At 43.7% G+C, this 15,894-nt stretch overlaps 1 protein-coding gene across 8 annotated transcripts in view; it reads left to right on the plus strand.

Annotated features, from left to right (window-relative positions):
• Positions 1-15,894, plus strand: part of LOC148938194 (uncharacterized) — a 153,521-nt gene that overhangs the window by 41,830 nt on the left and 95,797 nt on the right. For 2 of the 8 annotated variants that reach the window (XR_016141341.1, XM_089085117.1), the window contains exon 2: positions 4,949-5,125. The exons of 5 other annotated variants lie outside the window; for them this stretch is intronic. The gene's annotated coding sequence lies outside the window, so the exon portion shown is untranslated. Of the gene's footprint in view, positions 1-4,948; positions 5,126-5,159; positions 6,455-15,894 lie in introns of those variants that run through there. One more of the 8 variants, XM_089085130.1, reaches the window with a different exon arrangement.

The following is a 15,894-nucleotide window of genomic DNA, read 5'->3' on the forward strand; positions in this document are numbered from 1 at the left end:
TTTTTGCGTTGTATTATACAAAAATTTAACATAGGTAAATCTCACATGATAATTTTATTTAATTAATCAATTGTGCAAACGTATACTCACATGTGTTTTAACATGTATCTTGAAAAATATAAAACTAATTCATTCAGTCACTTATTCAGGCATTTTAAGCTTTTATTATATTAAAAAATTTAATTAATTAGAAATAATGCTAAAAGAAAGTTGATATAATGACGTTGACTGCTAATGTAAACGATATTATGCTCAGTATTTTTAATGAAATGAACAGTAATGTCTGCACATTAGGTTGCGTGTAATAGAATAGATACAGGGATTTATAATATAAATATAATAAACGTTATTTTTATAAACTTATTTAAATAAAAAGAAGATAAGAAATACGGATATATATGCGGTTTTCTTTTTAGCTATTTGCAAAAATGAAAATGATCGCGACTCTAATCCCGACTTCGAAATCGTGCTTCTCGACGAGAAGCGAATTTACGATTTCCCACTTGGTTCGTCGGACGTGTGCGTGGTCTCTCGAAAATGCAAGCCCGCAGGCAGACAGGCAGGCAGGCAGGCAGGCAGGCAGTGAGAGGGATATCGGACTGGGCCGCATTCCCGAAAAGCATTTGGCGACGTCGGAGAGAGCGGCTCGATATTCGGGGTGCGGTTCCTAGGTCCGTAGGTCCTGGGTTTGCGTGAGTAAGGGAGCGAAGCATGGCAGAGAGCAAGAGAGAGAAAGAGAGGAGAGAGAGAGAGAGAGTGAGAGCGAGAGAGACAGGCGGAGCGACCAAGAGAGGACGAGGGACAGAGTGAGAGAAAGATAGAGATAGGGAATATCGAAGGGACCAAGAGAAGCCAGGAGACGAAGGGAGAAACAAGATAGGAAAAGAGAATAGAAATGAGAGAGAAAGCGAGAGAGAGAGAGGGAGGGAGAGAGAGAGAGAGAGGAGAAGTAGTGAGGCGACCGCTGGAAAGAGCAGATACGTGCGTGTTACTTCGTACGCTAGGTATACGTGCGTGCAGGGAAAGGCAGACATATATATGTGTGTGCGTGCCTGCGTGTGTGCGGTATGTCGTAACCAGTGGAAGAGGGTCGAAGAGGCAGCGTGGCAAGAGAGAACCGTGGGGTAGAGGACGAGGCGGCGAAGAGCGGGTGGAGGGCGGATGGTAGTCGGTTGGTCGGTGGGTGGCTGGGATGGATGGGTGAGGCGGATTGCACGCGTTGTGCAGTGCGGTTAACGGCGTGTGCGTTGCGCCGACGGCCAACGACGCTGCTTTTCGAAAAGGGTAGAGAGAGTGGAGGGACTGAAGGGCGAAGGGGCGATGGATGGAACGGGAGAAGGTGGAGGGTGTGGGTGGCAGTGCCAACGGTAGCAGCTATACCAGAAGCACCAGCGTCAGCGTCAGCAGCACGACATGAAAGCACGGAGGACGAAACTCGCGAGAAGGAGCGACTGAGAGAGGGACAGGAAAAGAGGGACACGGAGAAAGAGAAACGGAGAGAAAGACGGGAGAGAGACGGAGAGAGAGGAAGACGGAGAGAGACCACCGAACGAGTAAGATAGGACGGCGACGGAAGAGAAGAGCCGCGAGAAGAGAGAAGGAAGGAAGGAAGGAAGGACGCGGGCGTCTCGGCGTTCTGGCAGACGAACGCATCGATCCCAGGCGGGTCAAGCACGGAATCTGTCTCTGTCTCCCTCTTTCTCTTTCGATCCTCGCCCACGCTTCCTCCGCGCACCTCGCGCGTCGCAGCCGCTCTTCCTCTTTCTCTTTCGCGCGCAGCCCTCTCCTCATCACTCTCCACGGGCCGCCACCAGAGCCCCCCTTTGCACTCTTCTCGCCACCGAGAACCGCGGCCCACCACCTTTTCCCTCGCCCTCATCCACCCTTCCCGGCCTCTTTCCCCCGTGCCGCCTCAAGCCGCCCTTCTCGCCGTTACTACGCGCTCGCCCTCGCCAGACAAAGACAAATTACGCTGCATTTTCAGAGCCCCAAAGAGCTCCAACGTCCTACACCGCCTCTCTTCCCCGTTACTCCTCACGCCACCTCCGTCCTCGATCCTCGTCTACCTCCTTCCACGGAACTCACCTCTTACGTCGCCCAACCATCCTCACGCCACTATCCTCGTCCCTGCTCAGACCACCCCCGACCAACTCCCCCGACCTCCGAGACTCCGCTATGTAGGGCAGCAAATGGGTGCTCAACCCCTACGCACTCCGGGAGAGCGTCTTGTCCAAGAACGACGAGCCGGTTCTTGCAACCCCCTGCCAACTTCCGCGCGCTCTTCTCCCTCCGCGTCTTGCTCTCACCGTCTTCTGCCGTCGAACGTGTATACCGGTTACGGGTGATAATAGTGGATAAGCCCGGCATGACGTCACGAGGGACGTCGAAGTTGAGCATTCCAGTAAAGCAGCAGCAGTAGCGGCAACCGCCCCCGCGTATTTCCCGTGGGAGGAAATTATCGAATGGAAAGGTCGCCCCTTGCGATAAGATGTCTTTTACGAGTTCCGCATTTCCCTCGCTTTAAGCTGGACGCATCCTCGGTATCGGCATATTGCGCTTGTTTCAGTACAATCTTTCTCCTCAACTTTGTAAGCGTGCGTAAATTAAAGAAATGAAAATAATCCACATCCAAGATCCAAGTGTACAAAAAAGCAGTTAATACGATATTCTTTTATTGCAAATGTAAATAATGAAAAATTAAAAGCTTTTTTATATATAAAATACATTAGTTAACAATATTATTTATAAACGACATCAAATTTATGGATTTATATTTATTTTTATTTATAATATAAATAATTAATTTCTAAAAAGTATAGATAACCAAATGTCGACGGAAAGACCAAAGAGAATTTTTCATGCATAATCGATTTGGTTGGACGATAGAAGAATTCGAGAATTCTTCTTGCGATCGTAATGTCCACGACGTGAGGTTGTGGTTCTTCTTCGCGCCGAGCAAGTTCCACGATTAACATAGCAGATGCAGTTCTCGTGAGTTTGCGCGGCGATTAATCTCCTTCCGCACGTAGTTGGCAAAGATAAAACTTCCAACCAAGTTATTCGCTGAGAACCGCTGAAGAGCTAGATCAATTACGGGGGCCGCGTCGATCCTTCGTAATATTTTATCGTCGCTAATCATCCCGTGTATATTCTGTTTTTGCTGCATTTTGCTCGCTTGTTGAAAAAATGGATATATTCGATTATATGCAACCTGCTTATCGTGGCGCACGCAGATTGATCTCGTAAGTTCCCCAACACGCGTGGAATCCACGTGGAAGCGAGTATCCGCTCGGCCGAGTTACGGCAGCTCAACATTATTATCGGCGAATGAAAATATTTCCGCGGGAAATATGGCAAACTCGTCCTTGCGCTTTTTTTCCCTTCTCTCTCTCTTTTTTTTTTATATTTTCCAACCGCGGCTTCCGCCGCGAAACTTTGCACTCTGTGCATACTGATAATACTTAAAGAGCGCGCCATCGGGCACGCGATTAAGGAAGTTGGATGGTCCCTCGTGGGAAGGACCGCGATGTTTCCGGCAGAAAAATTTCAGTAATGAAAGCCAAGAAGAAGCGGGTCGAAGTGTGTTAATTAAACATTCTTGGCGGGAGTAAAGAGCGCGGTGGTGGTCTCGGTTGTCCGGGAGCGCTCCGCTGAGACGCGGGGGTCGCTTTGTGAAGCATCCTACCGTAAATAAAAAAAAACCATAAACCGCGGCGGAAACGCATTTAATCATTTGCAGGAAAAGTATTGGTTAGCAAGGGTATCGTTTTTTAATATACTCAGTAGGAAGAACAGATTATGCAAACACATGAAGTACTAAATATATAGATGTGTAATATAATTAATATTACATACATACATTAATATTACATAAATAATTAATGTATTTTATATTTTTAATTAATTTTTCTAATAACCAATGAAATATATCTATAGGCAAATGCGATATAGGAAGAGATCGAAATTAATAAAAGATAACTTAAATTTAATTATTTATAATTGTTATAATTTTTGGAGGTGTTATGATATATTCTAACTTAATCCATTTTTATCGTAGATGATTAGACGATTAACTGTAAAGATGTCAAGCGTACAGATAGTTGAGCATCTTGAGTCACGAGAGAGCGTTTTAACCCCTTAATGTTCCCGTTCTAATCGCGTTGTCACCCGCGGCAAATACAGTTACGGTATTAGAAACGATATGCTTACGGGAACTGTTTGCCTCGCGGTAACTTGCTTCTAACCAGTTTGGAAGGTACCACCGGAGGATAGGTAATCGGTGATCCACATGGGATAGCACGTATGTTGACACACAGGAAAAATTCCTGCTCTGATACTAATCACAACTGTCGCTGGAAGCATCGCATTCATTTCCCCGCTATGAATCTATGCGTTATTTTGATAGTGTACATATCCGAAACGCCGTGCAAATAAACGACACCACAGAGAGATGTCTGCCGGAATTATATTTTTTAACGGAAAATTTGTTCAAACACGGGCTAGTCTCAGTTTTACTTTGGATCGAAATCAATCGATTTTGGTAAAGTAATTAAAATTGAAGTCTAATAGTCGTTTCTTTGATTATATTTTGCAAATTTATTATTTTAAATGAATCATATTATAAATTTTTTTTTATATAATTGGCGTCTGTTAATTTTCTTAACATAAAACATAAAACTATATAAAAGAGATGTATAAAAATGGATTAACTTTGTTCTAAAATAAATAACATGAGAGGTTAAACATTCTATATGTATAATTTATCGCTTTTCGTCGTCTCTTTACAGAATATAAATTATGAAACTTCATGAAATTGCAATGAAATAAAAAAAATGATACTACACAGAATCCGTAAGTTAAAAGTGACAATTCCATTTCGATGTTGAAATGTTTTGCGATCGTACTCGTTCAAGATATTGAATATAGATTTTGCTTTCACATCCGACAGCCGAAGAAAGCATTAAGATTTCGCACGATTGGCTTGGATTGGAGATTGCTGCGGGAAGTGCGAACGACATCGATGAGGAGGACGAAAAGGCGAGATGTACGCGCGTGTATGCGTTGCTTTAGAAGAGGCTGAGTGCGCAGGGGGAGGGATGGTAGTTTGGGAGGCCGAAGGACGGAGGTAAGAGAACGAGAAGCAGTAGATGGAGGTAAAGGACGGCGGTAGCAGTGGGTGGTAGGCTGAGGGTGGCAAAGGAGTAACGGCAGCTACAGCAGCAGCAGCAGCAGCAGCAGCAGCAGCAGCAGTAGCAGTGGTAGTAGTAGTAGTAGTAGTAATAGCAGTAGCAGTAGCAGTAGTAGTAGTAGTAATAGTAGTAGTAATAGAAGTAGTAGTAGTAGTAGTAGTAGTAGTAGTAGTAGTAGTAGTAGTAGTAGCAGTAGTAAAAGGAGATGGAGAAGGAAGAGGATGAGGACGAGGACGAGGACGAGGACGAGCAGGAGGCGGTGAAGGAAGAGGAGGAGGTAAAGGAGGAAGTGGAGAGCGAAGGAACACGATGAGGAGGAGGGCGGTCGGTTGAGACGCGGAGGTGCAGGCGAAGGAGAGTGAGTCCGGTGGGTTGGGTTGGGTTGGTTTGCACCAGCACCACACCAGCACCGACATGGTTCCAAGCGAAGGAGAGGATGGGGTAGGATGGCCGGGCCTCTGCTCGCTCGATAGAGGCGCGTCCCGTCGTCCCATGATTGGAAACCAAATCGCCGCACATCCATCCCCTTCCTCGTGCCACCGCTGCCGCCGCCTCACCCTGCGCTTCCGCGATTCTCCGCTACCCCGTCCCCCCGGGGATCTCCCGACTGCCAACCATTCACCCTTACTCTCGGCCCTCGCAACCCTATCCAGAGCTTACTCCCTTGGAGAGAACGAGTTCCTCTCGCGTTCTCTGTCTCTCTCGTTCTCTACAACTCTCTTCAGCTCTCCAACTGTCTCTCTCTTTCTCTCTCATTCCTTCTCGTGGGTCTAACTTCGGCTTCCTTCCTTCCTCCGACAACTGGCGCTTCCACATCCACATCGTCGACGTCCACATCCACCGTCGCCTGCCGCCCGCCGCCCAACCCGCCACCTCCCTCAGGGACGCTAATGTCGAGCTAAGTCCTTAAAACCCCTCAGCCGGAGGCCGGCGAGCCCGCAGACCGGAATGGCCTCCATAAGTAACCGGGTTTACACACCCCAAGACCCTATTTCTCACCGTGGAAAAACTGCAGTCGGCTCCGTTGCAAACGCTCCCTTTCCTTCCTCTTTTCTCCTCCCTCCGCCCTATCGCGTAACCCGAACACCCTGTGCTTAGTTCGCCGATGCTGGATTGCAACTTCCGCCGGACGGTCCCGGCGTATCGACGGCTTTCGAGGAAGATTAGGAAGATGAGCCCTGTGAAAAACGTGCTGGATCTTCCCTGCGGAGCACTAAGACCAACGGGTAATTTCCAAGCTTGGAAAACGGATGCAATTCTTGCCGGTGCGTTGAAAATTTTTCCGGTTACGCGATCCACTATGTTCCTTTTAACGTCACATATATTTATATTTATATTTTTTCGCGAGAAAAATGCTAAATACTGAATATTTATATGTAAAATATGTATTTTTAAAAATATTCTAAATGATATTGAAAATATATAAAAAAATAATATATAGGTAAGAATATGTATGTACACGTGCTTATAGCGCGTTTTGAAAGATAGATGTCGCAATTATGATGAAAATTTAAAAAGAAAGTATGTATAATCTTTTCTGAAGCATGTCGTAACTCCAATTGCAACCCTTTATTTGATTTCCGACTAATTAGTGGCAATCGGCGATCAATTGGAAAGGGCGTATGGTAATGGAAGTTCACGGCGACGGGTTATACAACGTTGTATATGGTAATGGGTTGACTTAATGGTTGGATGGTAAATGGGACAACGGCACGCCGCTGCGCGAATGGGATATTTCTAACGATATCGAGGGTGCAAGTGCTGTCCCACCTCGCGGCGAAACTTTGCCACGGTGACGCCGGGTACTTTCACTTTTGCTCGTAATGTTTATGCAGAACAGCGAGGAAACTTTCTTGAGGTGGAGGAGAGGTGCGCCGGTAACTGCCGTCGATGTTGTATGCACCGGAGGGGGCGTATATGGAGTGTGCAAAAGTTCGAATCGAATATCCGTATGCGAGATATTAAATTGACGAGTGACGAACAACTATCGGCGTACCTACCCTGCTTTTCCGATAGTTTGATCCGCCACGGAACATTCTTGTCCGATACTAATTTTATGGAGAAATAAAAACGCGAGATGCGAGCGCCATTAACGCGATAGATTTGTCGATGCGTCGATTTATCCGTCGGTTCATCGTGCCGCAGGTGAATTTTTAAGCGATCGAGTAATTAAAAGTTCATTAAGGATAAGCCAAGGCGAATTGCTCTCTTTTATTCAGGGTAGAAGATACTGTAATGAAGCGCGAAGCATATTTATGATTATGCTTTCTCTCGAAGCGTTAATTATTTCCGATACTTAAGCACAGATTATCCCTGCTTGATTTCTTTTCTATGCAACGAGAATAGATGTGGATGGAAAAAGATACGGGTAAAAAGAAGTGAAAAATCATATAATAAAGCAGCTTGAAAAATATTTAAAATTTAACATTTATTAGCTTAATTAATGGAAAATTTAAAAACTTCTTTTATGTAATCTTTAAAGATTCTTAACTGATTTAATATTATATAATACTGTGATAAAATTTCAATACATTTTATGACTTATATAATCCGTATTTACTATCAAATAGGAAATTTTCAATTAACTTATACCATTACTTTTGTTTTAACTATGATTGACGCGTTTCCATTTATTACCGTCCTTTCGAATTCACGCGATGTCGTCTAAGGGGGTTCTCTTTAAGGAGACGCGATACCAATATGTCCGTCGTCGTTAGTGACGTTGCCGGATGAGTGAGCAACTAGAGAGAGCTCCATCGACGAAGACGACGAAGACGACGACGACGACGACGACGACGATGATGACGGCGACGGTGAATGCCCAGAGGCCCGAAGGATATGAGAGTCGCCGAGGCCGCAGGATTCTGCGGGGGAGTAGTCGGAGAGAGAGAGAGAGAGAGAGAGAGAGAGAGAGAGAGAGAGAGAGAGAGAGAGAGAGAGAGAGAGAGAGAGAGAGAGAGAGAGAGAGAGAGAGAGAGAGAGAGAGAGAGAGACTACCACACGACGGAACGCGTCTACCTTCGGCAAAGTGTATTGATGGTTGCAGCTACGTGGCCAATACATAGCCGAGCAAGATGACGACAACGACGTCGTTCCTTCTCTCCGCTCTCCTCGGTCGAGAGAGCCTTCTCTGCGCGCTCGAATCTCAGATACACCGCGTTGGATACATGCGCGTGCGTGTGCGTATCTCTTTCTCTGTATGTGTGTATATGAATTTGTGTATATACGTGTGTTTGAACACGAACACACACACACACACACACACACACACACACACACACACACACATCGCGTTACTCTCTCTCGTCTAGGTAGGTCGAACTTGGGCTCACGGAGTGGAATTACGTCACGCTACGTTGGAGGATAGGGCACGGCAAAGTGGAGATAGGACGGGTCAAGACGCCCGCTATCGTCTTGGATGGCTTCGGAAGGGTTAAAGCGCTGTCGTGACCTCCTTCCTGTCTGCCTGCCTGCCTTCCCCGCCTGTCGAGCGGAAACTTCGCCTCGGAGCGCCGAAGGAGCGAATACGAGGGCGAATCCCGATAAATTAGTTCGCGCGCGAAGAGTGGCCTCTCTTCCTCGCGTACGTTTTCTTTTTTTCCTCCTCTCCCTATTTTTTTTCCTTTTTGTCCGAACTCTCTCTTCTCTGCCCGTCATTACGCTTCCTCCTATTTATATTCTTCCGGCTCGATTGCGGGCAGATTCACGAAAGTATTCGTGTGCCACGGATTTCATGGTACCCCGATCTTTAATAAGTCCGATAATCGACCGCATTGTGGCGCGCCGTAGAGTTGCCGCATCTAATTAAACTTAACGAATTCCGCTCGGCATCAAATATCTACTGGCCGGTTCAATCTCTGCCCGATTAATTTGCCCAGAATTACTACGGCGGAAGGTTTTCCGCGTCTACCGGATCAGCATCGGCCCGATCGCTTATTATTTATCAGCAAATAGCGTTGTTTGTGGTTCGGAGATTTTCCACATAAAAGGGAAAAACGATATGCTCTTCTTTATTTGTTCCATTATGTAATCGATAGATTTCGTTTTCTCGTGATTTATTTTTCTTTATTTTGCACAGGTTTTTGAGAGACCTTTATAAACAATTATAATTAATTTTTAACACGTTAAAGTATTTGATTCTTTATCATTTCTTTATATTGAAAAAAAAAAAACGAATCTTGTGAATGAATCTTTTTATTTAATTTTCTGGATCTAAATTAAAAATAAATAAACATTCATATTTATTTATTACGTTCAAACTTCGGAGAGTTTAAGCGCGGTGAGGATCGCGGCATGATGAGTGCCAACTTTCTCAACAATGAACAGTAACGCAGCGTGTCGGTTGATGGAGTGCGGAAGAAAAGCGTGCGGAAGAGAGAGGAGGAGAAAAAGGAGAGCGAACGAGGGCTTGGGAATTGTGGGGTTGGACCGCGACAAAAGTGTGTCTCTGTGGCACGAGGGACGATGTTTCGTCGCCCCTTTAGCCCGCCCAACGTCAGCTAGACGTGAGGTAGGTTAGGGTCTCTGTCTGGTAGGGCGGTAGGACGAGTCTGAGTTGGAGTGTAGGGGGTTTTACGACCCTCGACTCTTGCGTTGGGGTGGATGGGGGTTTCCCGGCCCTTTGGCTGGTTCCCTCCTCCTCCTCCTTCTCCTCCTCCTCCTCCTCCTCCTCCTTCTCCTCCTTCTCTTCCTCCTTCCATGGCACTCGGCACCGCGTGTTCCGTTGAGATAGGTCATGTCGGTCTCCATTATTATATCATGCGGTCGGTGTAAATTGTGAGAAAGGGAAGTTCGAGACGAGCACATGACGCGAGTAAGAAGGGCTCGAAGGCGTAAGAAGGGTCCGAAGTAGTTCAGAACGATCACAGCCGATCGCGCATTTCGCAGACGATTCGTTCGAAGGGACAATGCTCTCGATATCTGCAAGTCCCATTTAACCCTTTAAGTGTGAAGGGCATACCGATAACATTCGAAAAAGAATCGTTACTGTCGAAGAACATATATACCGTAAATACTCGTAAGTTTTTAAAGCACTTACTATTTTACTTGCAGATGTAAAATTTTACAATATTTGCAATGGAAAGATTCGGCGCGTTTATTTTATTATATTATATAGAGAAAGAGAGAGAAACTTGGTATTGCTACATTTTTTTGGCTGTGTATTGACATATTAATTGACGGATTACCGACTCGGTTTATTGTAAACACTTCGGGATTCTGCTACAGCGAAAGGGTTAAGCGACAAGCAAAACGTGACCCGAGCACAATAATCCAGCTCAAGTTCTCCACGAGCCCTCGTCGAAAAGATAATCGGGAAAATCGCGTTACGGTTCTCCGCGTCAGTTCCGGGCCTTCGCGTTTCATAACCACTCACCCTTCTTTTTCCCTCGGCTTCGACGCGTGGACCGTTGGGGTAGGTTACGTCGACCCCGTTATTACATTACGCGGCTGCCACGTGGGCGCGATAAAGCGGGCGACGGGGAGAAAATGGAGACTGCTGTAGCGCGATGCACGCACTGTCGAAAAGCTATCGAAAAATATTAGTAAACTTTGCGCCGAATTTTCACTTCGAAACTTGTTCAATATTGTGGCAACGATAAAGTGCTGTTGTCGTGAATTTTAAAATTACTCGAATTTTTAAAATCTTCGATTACTGCGAGAAAATTTATATAATTTTATAGAAAATGAGAAAGTCTGTTAATTAATCATATATATGACGAGTGACTTGTTAGATTCAATTATTCTTTATATTATTAAATCTCATTATGTCAATTTTTGAGATAAAACAATTTTAGCATGGTTAATCTCGAGTGTTTTAATAATAAGAGATACACGAGAATACGTATAAATATTTAATAAATCTTATTCTTCATTTTCTAGAAATTGTGTTCTTCCACAATTCTTTCTTTTATTTCAGACAGATTGATTTCATTTATGATAATAAAATTGTCAAAAATAAATTTGCGTATCTTCTCGATATTCTTGGACGTCGCTTGCTCAAAATCTTTTAATAGGATCAGGTTAAAATTGATATATGCTTTATCTTGTTCTCATTCGTTAGCGCGAATCGAGGGTGTCGAGGCACGTTTCGATGCTAGCATCATTCATCTGCCACGAGAGATGCGGTAAACCTCGCTCTAAAACGAACGCGAAGACCACTCAATGATGACGCTCAATGATGGCGGTCAGTTCACGAGACACTCCACAATCCACACTAGTGCCACTCGTACACACACTGAAAATGCGCATGTTCTAGTTTTGCAGTTTACGCCATCATTATCATTGATAATGGTCGAGGATTATCGAAGTAGATCTTTCTATCAGAGAATAATCGGATGATAGCGATTGGCGTTTGCATATTTTTCACGATAACTTTTGTAAGCTGCTTGTATAGATATATATTAATTTTTTAATTAAACTTGATATTTTTATATTTGCATTTTTTTATATTTGACACAACAAGTTGTGCAAGTAAAAGTGGGATATAATCGTAATATTATTTTAATTTTCGAAAGCGATAATAAAAATTTAGAAAGGAGAATGGTATCCACTTTCTCCTGTAACGCAATGTTGATAGTAACTAAACTTTATGCATTAGTTAGATTTGTCTATGGAAAATATATTCGGGGATTTATTCGGCATCGAATCCCGCGGGATTTCCTCCGATCGCGCATGGTTTCTGGGTGGAACACGACCTTGAATACATAGAGGCGCGTGAACGTTTTCCGCGTGTCCTTCGCGAGTGTTATGCAGGTAAATAGCCGCGAATAGAGAGAAGGATGGAGGTAAAAGCGTGCGGAGGGGGTCTGAGTGCGGAAAACACTCCTGCTGGTAACTAGGCGTGGAACAACGAATTCCGATGCGGAGTGATACACGCCCTGGCCCGGTGCCAGAAGTTTACGCTGCAAAATTGCGCTTCCAACCCTCGCGAACCTTCGGCACCCGTCCTCCGGCACGTACGTACACACAGACACGGATTTACGCGTATACACTCGCACACACGTACACATACATTCGCTTTCGTCACGTCCCATTTTCATTCCTCTTTCGCTGCGTCGCGCCGTCTCCTCGATAATGCGGCCCGCCACGATTTTGCGTCGTCTGCAGAATCTGCAGAATCGCGACGTTCCTCTTACGATTGCGCATGGATTTCCATTAACTTGTTAATTATCACCGTCTTGATCTTGATGATACTCGAATTAATAAACTATTTCAATTAACATGCAAATAAACGATGTTACATGGAAAATAGGATTGAATAACGACTCGGGGTTGTTATTTAATTTATTCGATTCATGTAAATATGAAGATTTCAATTTCAAGTATCAAATCAAAGCAAGAAATCAATTTAAAGCATTTCTCGCGCATCGATTTCTACAGTTACAATACTATTAAGTGATATTTAATTTTTGTCTTTGTTTTATTCCTTAAAATTGTTTTTCGATCGTCGGTTAGATTTGCATCAAAAGATTAAAGTTATTTGTACATGATGAGTACAATTTTTTCATTCTTGAAGAATGGAGAAATCATTATCTGACCGATTCATCTACGCGGTCAAGTAATTTTCCGTATATTATTAATAGAAGAAGGTGGTATAAAGCGATCCTATGGGGTCGTAAGCTTTTCCCTCGCCTTTAAATTCTATGTTATGTTACAGAGACGATATTATGTATCCGCAAACGTTCATTTTTTCTTGAAATGATAATATGAATGATGGAGGATATGTGCAACTATGACAATATCGATCAATCGTATCTTTTATAACCAGTGATTTTTAAGAATGGAAAATTGCCATAAAAATTGTTTGAACCATAATTACTAAATAAATAGAAAAAAGTGAAATATTCTATATATATCTATTTTATTATATATATCTATTCTATGAAACATGATTTATTATCATCTAGAAAATATTTTATTCACAAATTATTAAAAATTTAGTCTTCCTTAGAGATTATTTAAGAGAAACAATTATTTATTGCAATTTTTCAATTTTTATCATTAAATATTGGCTAAATAAATTTTTGAATCTCTCCTTTTGAAACTCAGAAAAATAAAATCAGTTCTTGAAACTACAAAACTTTGCATTTAATAAACTATCTTTTTTCATGTTAGAATCCTTTATATAATATACATTGTATCATATTACAGAATTAAAAGAGCATTAATTTGTGCAGCAATAAGTAACGAGAAATATTTTTTATCGATTCATTTTTTTTTTTATCAAAATATTTTTGCCATTATCCGGCGTTATCGAAGGAAATTAAGTTGCCGATGTGGAGAAAGGAGAAGGAGAGATGAATTGTGAAACAACAACTCAAGAAGGGGGAGGGGGGTATGCTAATGCGAGAGAGGAACCCTCTCGAACTCCCGCCCGCACCTCTCCGATTTCTAGGGCCAACACAACACGCGTTCCTGACCCGCCGCTGTCACGACTTTAGAACAATGGCGTCGATATACATGTCTCATTTATATACACGTATTCCTCGATACTTGGCTGCACGCGGTCTCGTACACTTAAGAAGGGAAAAAGAGGAGAGAAAGAAGGAAAGAGAACCGCGCGAATTCTCGGGACGATAAAAACCTGAGAATGGAAATCAATTTGATAGAATGCGGATCAAGTATCGATGCGGCGCGCCGAGACAATATTAAAGAGTCCTTAATTGAAGAGCTTTCTGGAACGGAAACGCCATTATTGTAAACGCCATTATCCGATCACGATAGAAATGAATAAGCGACGTTATCCATTTGACAAAATATATTTTAGCAAAATGACTATTACGCGAAATAAAATGTTGATATACAAAATGAAATTTTGCTGAAGTGGTTACGAGAATCGTATATTTTTTTTAGATATTATTTACGATTATCTTAGCAAAAGAATAGGTTTGCTCTTTTTTTTTATACATCAAATCGGTTATTTATGTGTTATTTCAAAACGCTTTAATATTCACTACTTTTATCGCTGAGCGAAAACCTTAAATAGAGAGCGCCTGTTGTGAGTAATTAATCTTGAACCGAGAGCAGCGAAAAATTCTCAAGCTTTGCGCCACTTCGAGAACTCGTCGATTTCTTAACGCGCGAGAAAAGAAGGCGTAACTATCCGACGTTTCCGGGTCAGGAGTTGGGACGTGCGACCGGATTATTAAAAAGCAAGTGAGGAAGGGGAAAGAGAGCGGAGAGAAGGAGCGAACCGTGGCTGAAAACTTTGCGTCTCCGCACAGTCGCGGACGTTTCTGGAACAAGGGATTCTTGAGCGAACTCGCTCTTCATCGAACTGCCGACTTCTGAACTACCCGTCCGACAGTTAACGAACCCCGAATACCGGCGGTTCCGCGCGGAGCTTCCGGTTTGAATGTTACGAACGAGTGTTCGTCGATTTCGTTCGCTTTGGCACGAACGGCGAAAGTCCATTTCTTTGTCTCTCGTTTGACGCCAGCGACTCGCCGACGCAGTTTCGCATGACGTCGCGTTTTTCACGCTCACGAATGAATATTCATCGGATCTTTGAGAAATGACGTATGCATTATCTTGCGCGATTATTATTCGCGGGAGTTTACCACCGCCGTGCCGATTTTTGAGGATTTATCGCTCGCGACCATCCCGCGTTGTTGATGCATCGCTTAGCTAAAGAAGCGGCGCAGGCTCGGTTCCAAGGCTGGCAAATGCATAAACAAAAGTTGGAGGAAAGAGATGGCGGAATTGCGAGATAGAAAGGAGAGATACAAGAAAGAAATATGAAGAATGGAAAAGCCAAGGAACAGAGAGACTGGTTTCGTCAGACGGGGGAAAAAGAAGAGAGAGATAAAGAGAGAGGGGCGGAGAAGGGATGGGACTTGCGAGTCTTGAAAGAAAACGCGCTTCTCTCTTGGAGGTATAAAAGAGCCGAGCCGCAAGCGGATACGTGGAAACGGGGCCGCGGGAGGAGACACTCGAGAGATGAAAAACGCAAGAAAAGCGTTCGCGAAAAGCGTAACGCTTCTTCTCTTTTTTTTTTTTCGTCTCTCCTTTCTTTCTCTCTTTTTCTTCAGACAGATACTTAAGCGGAGAAGAGAGTGTACGCAAAACCATACGCGGATATGAAAAATGGAAACTCGACGCTGGAAAATCGCCGGTAGACGTTAATGCAAGCCGGCTGAGAAAAGAGGATCGAGATCTATCGAGATGTGCTATTCGATTGGCGCGCGTGCACGCCTCGGGCGGGAACGCGTTTTAACCGGAACTACTCGCCGAGCATTCTCTCCTCGAAGAGTCATCGCGCGCCCGAGACAGCGCGGTATATTGGGAATACTGTTGAGAAATGCGTCGCGCATCCAACGAGGAGAGAGAAAGAGGAGAGAGCACGAGAAAACGTCGCGACAAACTATCCGCGAAATTTGCGGAAAAATACCTACGCGTTCGGATAACGGCGAGGGAAGATCTAAGCAGAAGGTAGAAGGAAGGAGGGAAAAAGTATTGCGCCAAGAGATAAAAAGAGATTCATACTTTAGTTCACGTAACGTTCCGCACATACGAAGGATACCGGAAAGAGAAGGAAAATATTTCTTTTGTTTTATAAACCATTTATATTCCATTCTCGAGTATAATTATTATTTATTAAAGAAATATATTAAAAAAAAAAAAAAAAAAAAAAGAAAAAGAAAGAAAAAACCAAGAGAGAGATTCGTGGAGAAATTCGTGATCCGTCGGGTCAGTGACCGGGGGC

The sequence above is a fragment of the Pogonomyrmex barbatus genome, unplaced genomic scaffold (assembly GCF_055798465.1).
Source record: "Pogonomyrmex barbatus isolate J1 unplaced genomic scaffold, ASM5579846v1 scaffold1, whole genome shotgun sequence".
NCBI classification, from domain to species: Eukaryota; Metazoa; Arthropoda; class Insecta; order Hymenoptera; family Formicidae; genus Pogonomyrmex; species Pogonomyrmex barbatus.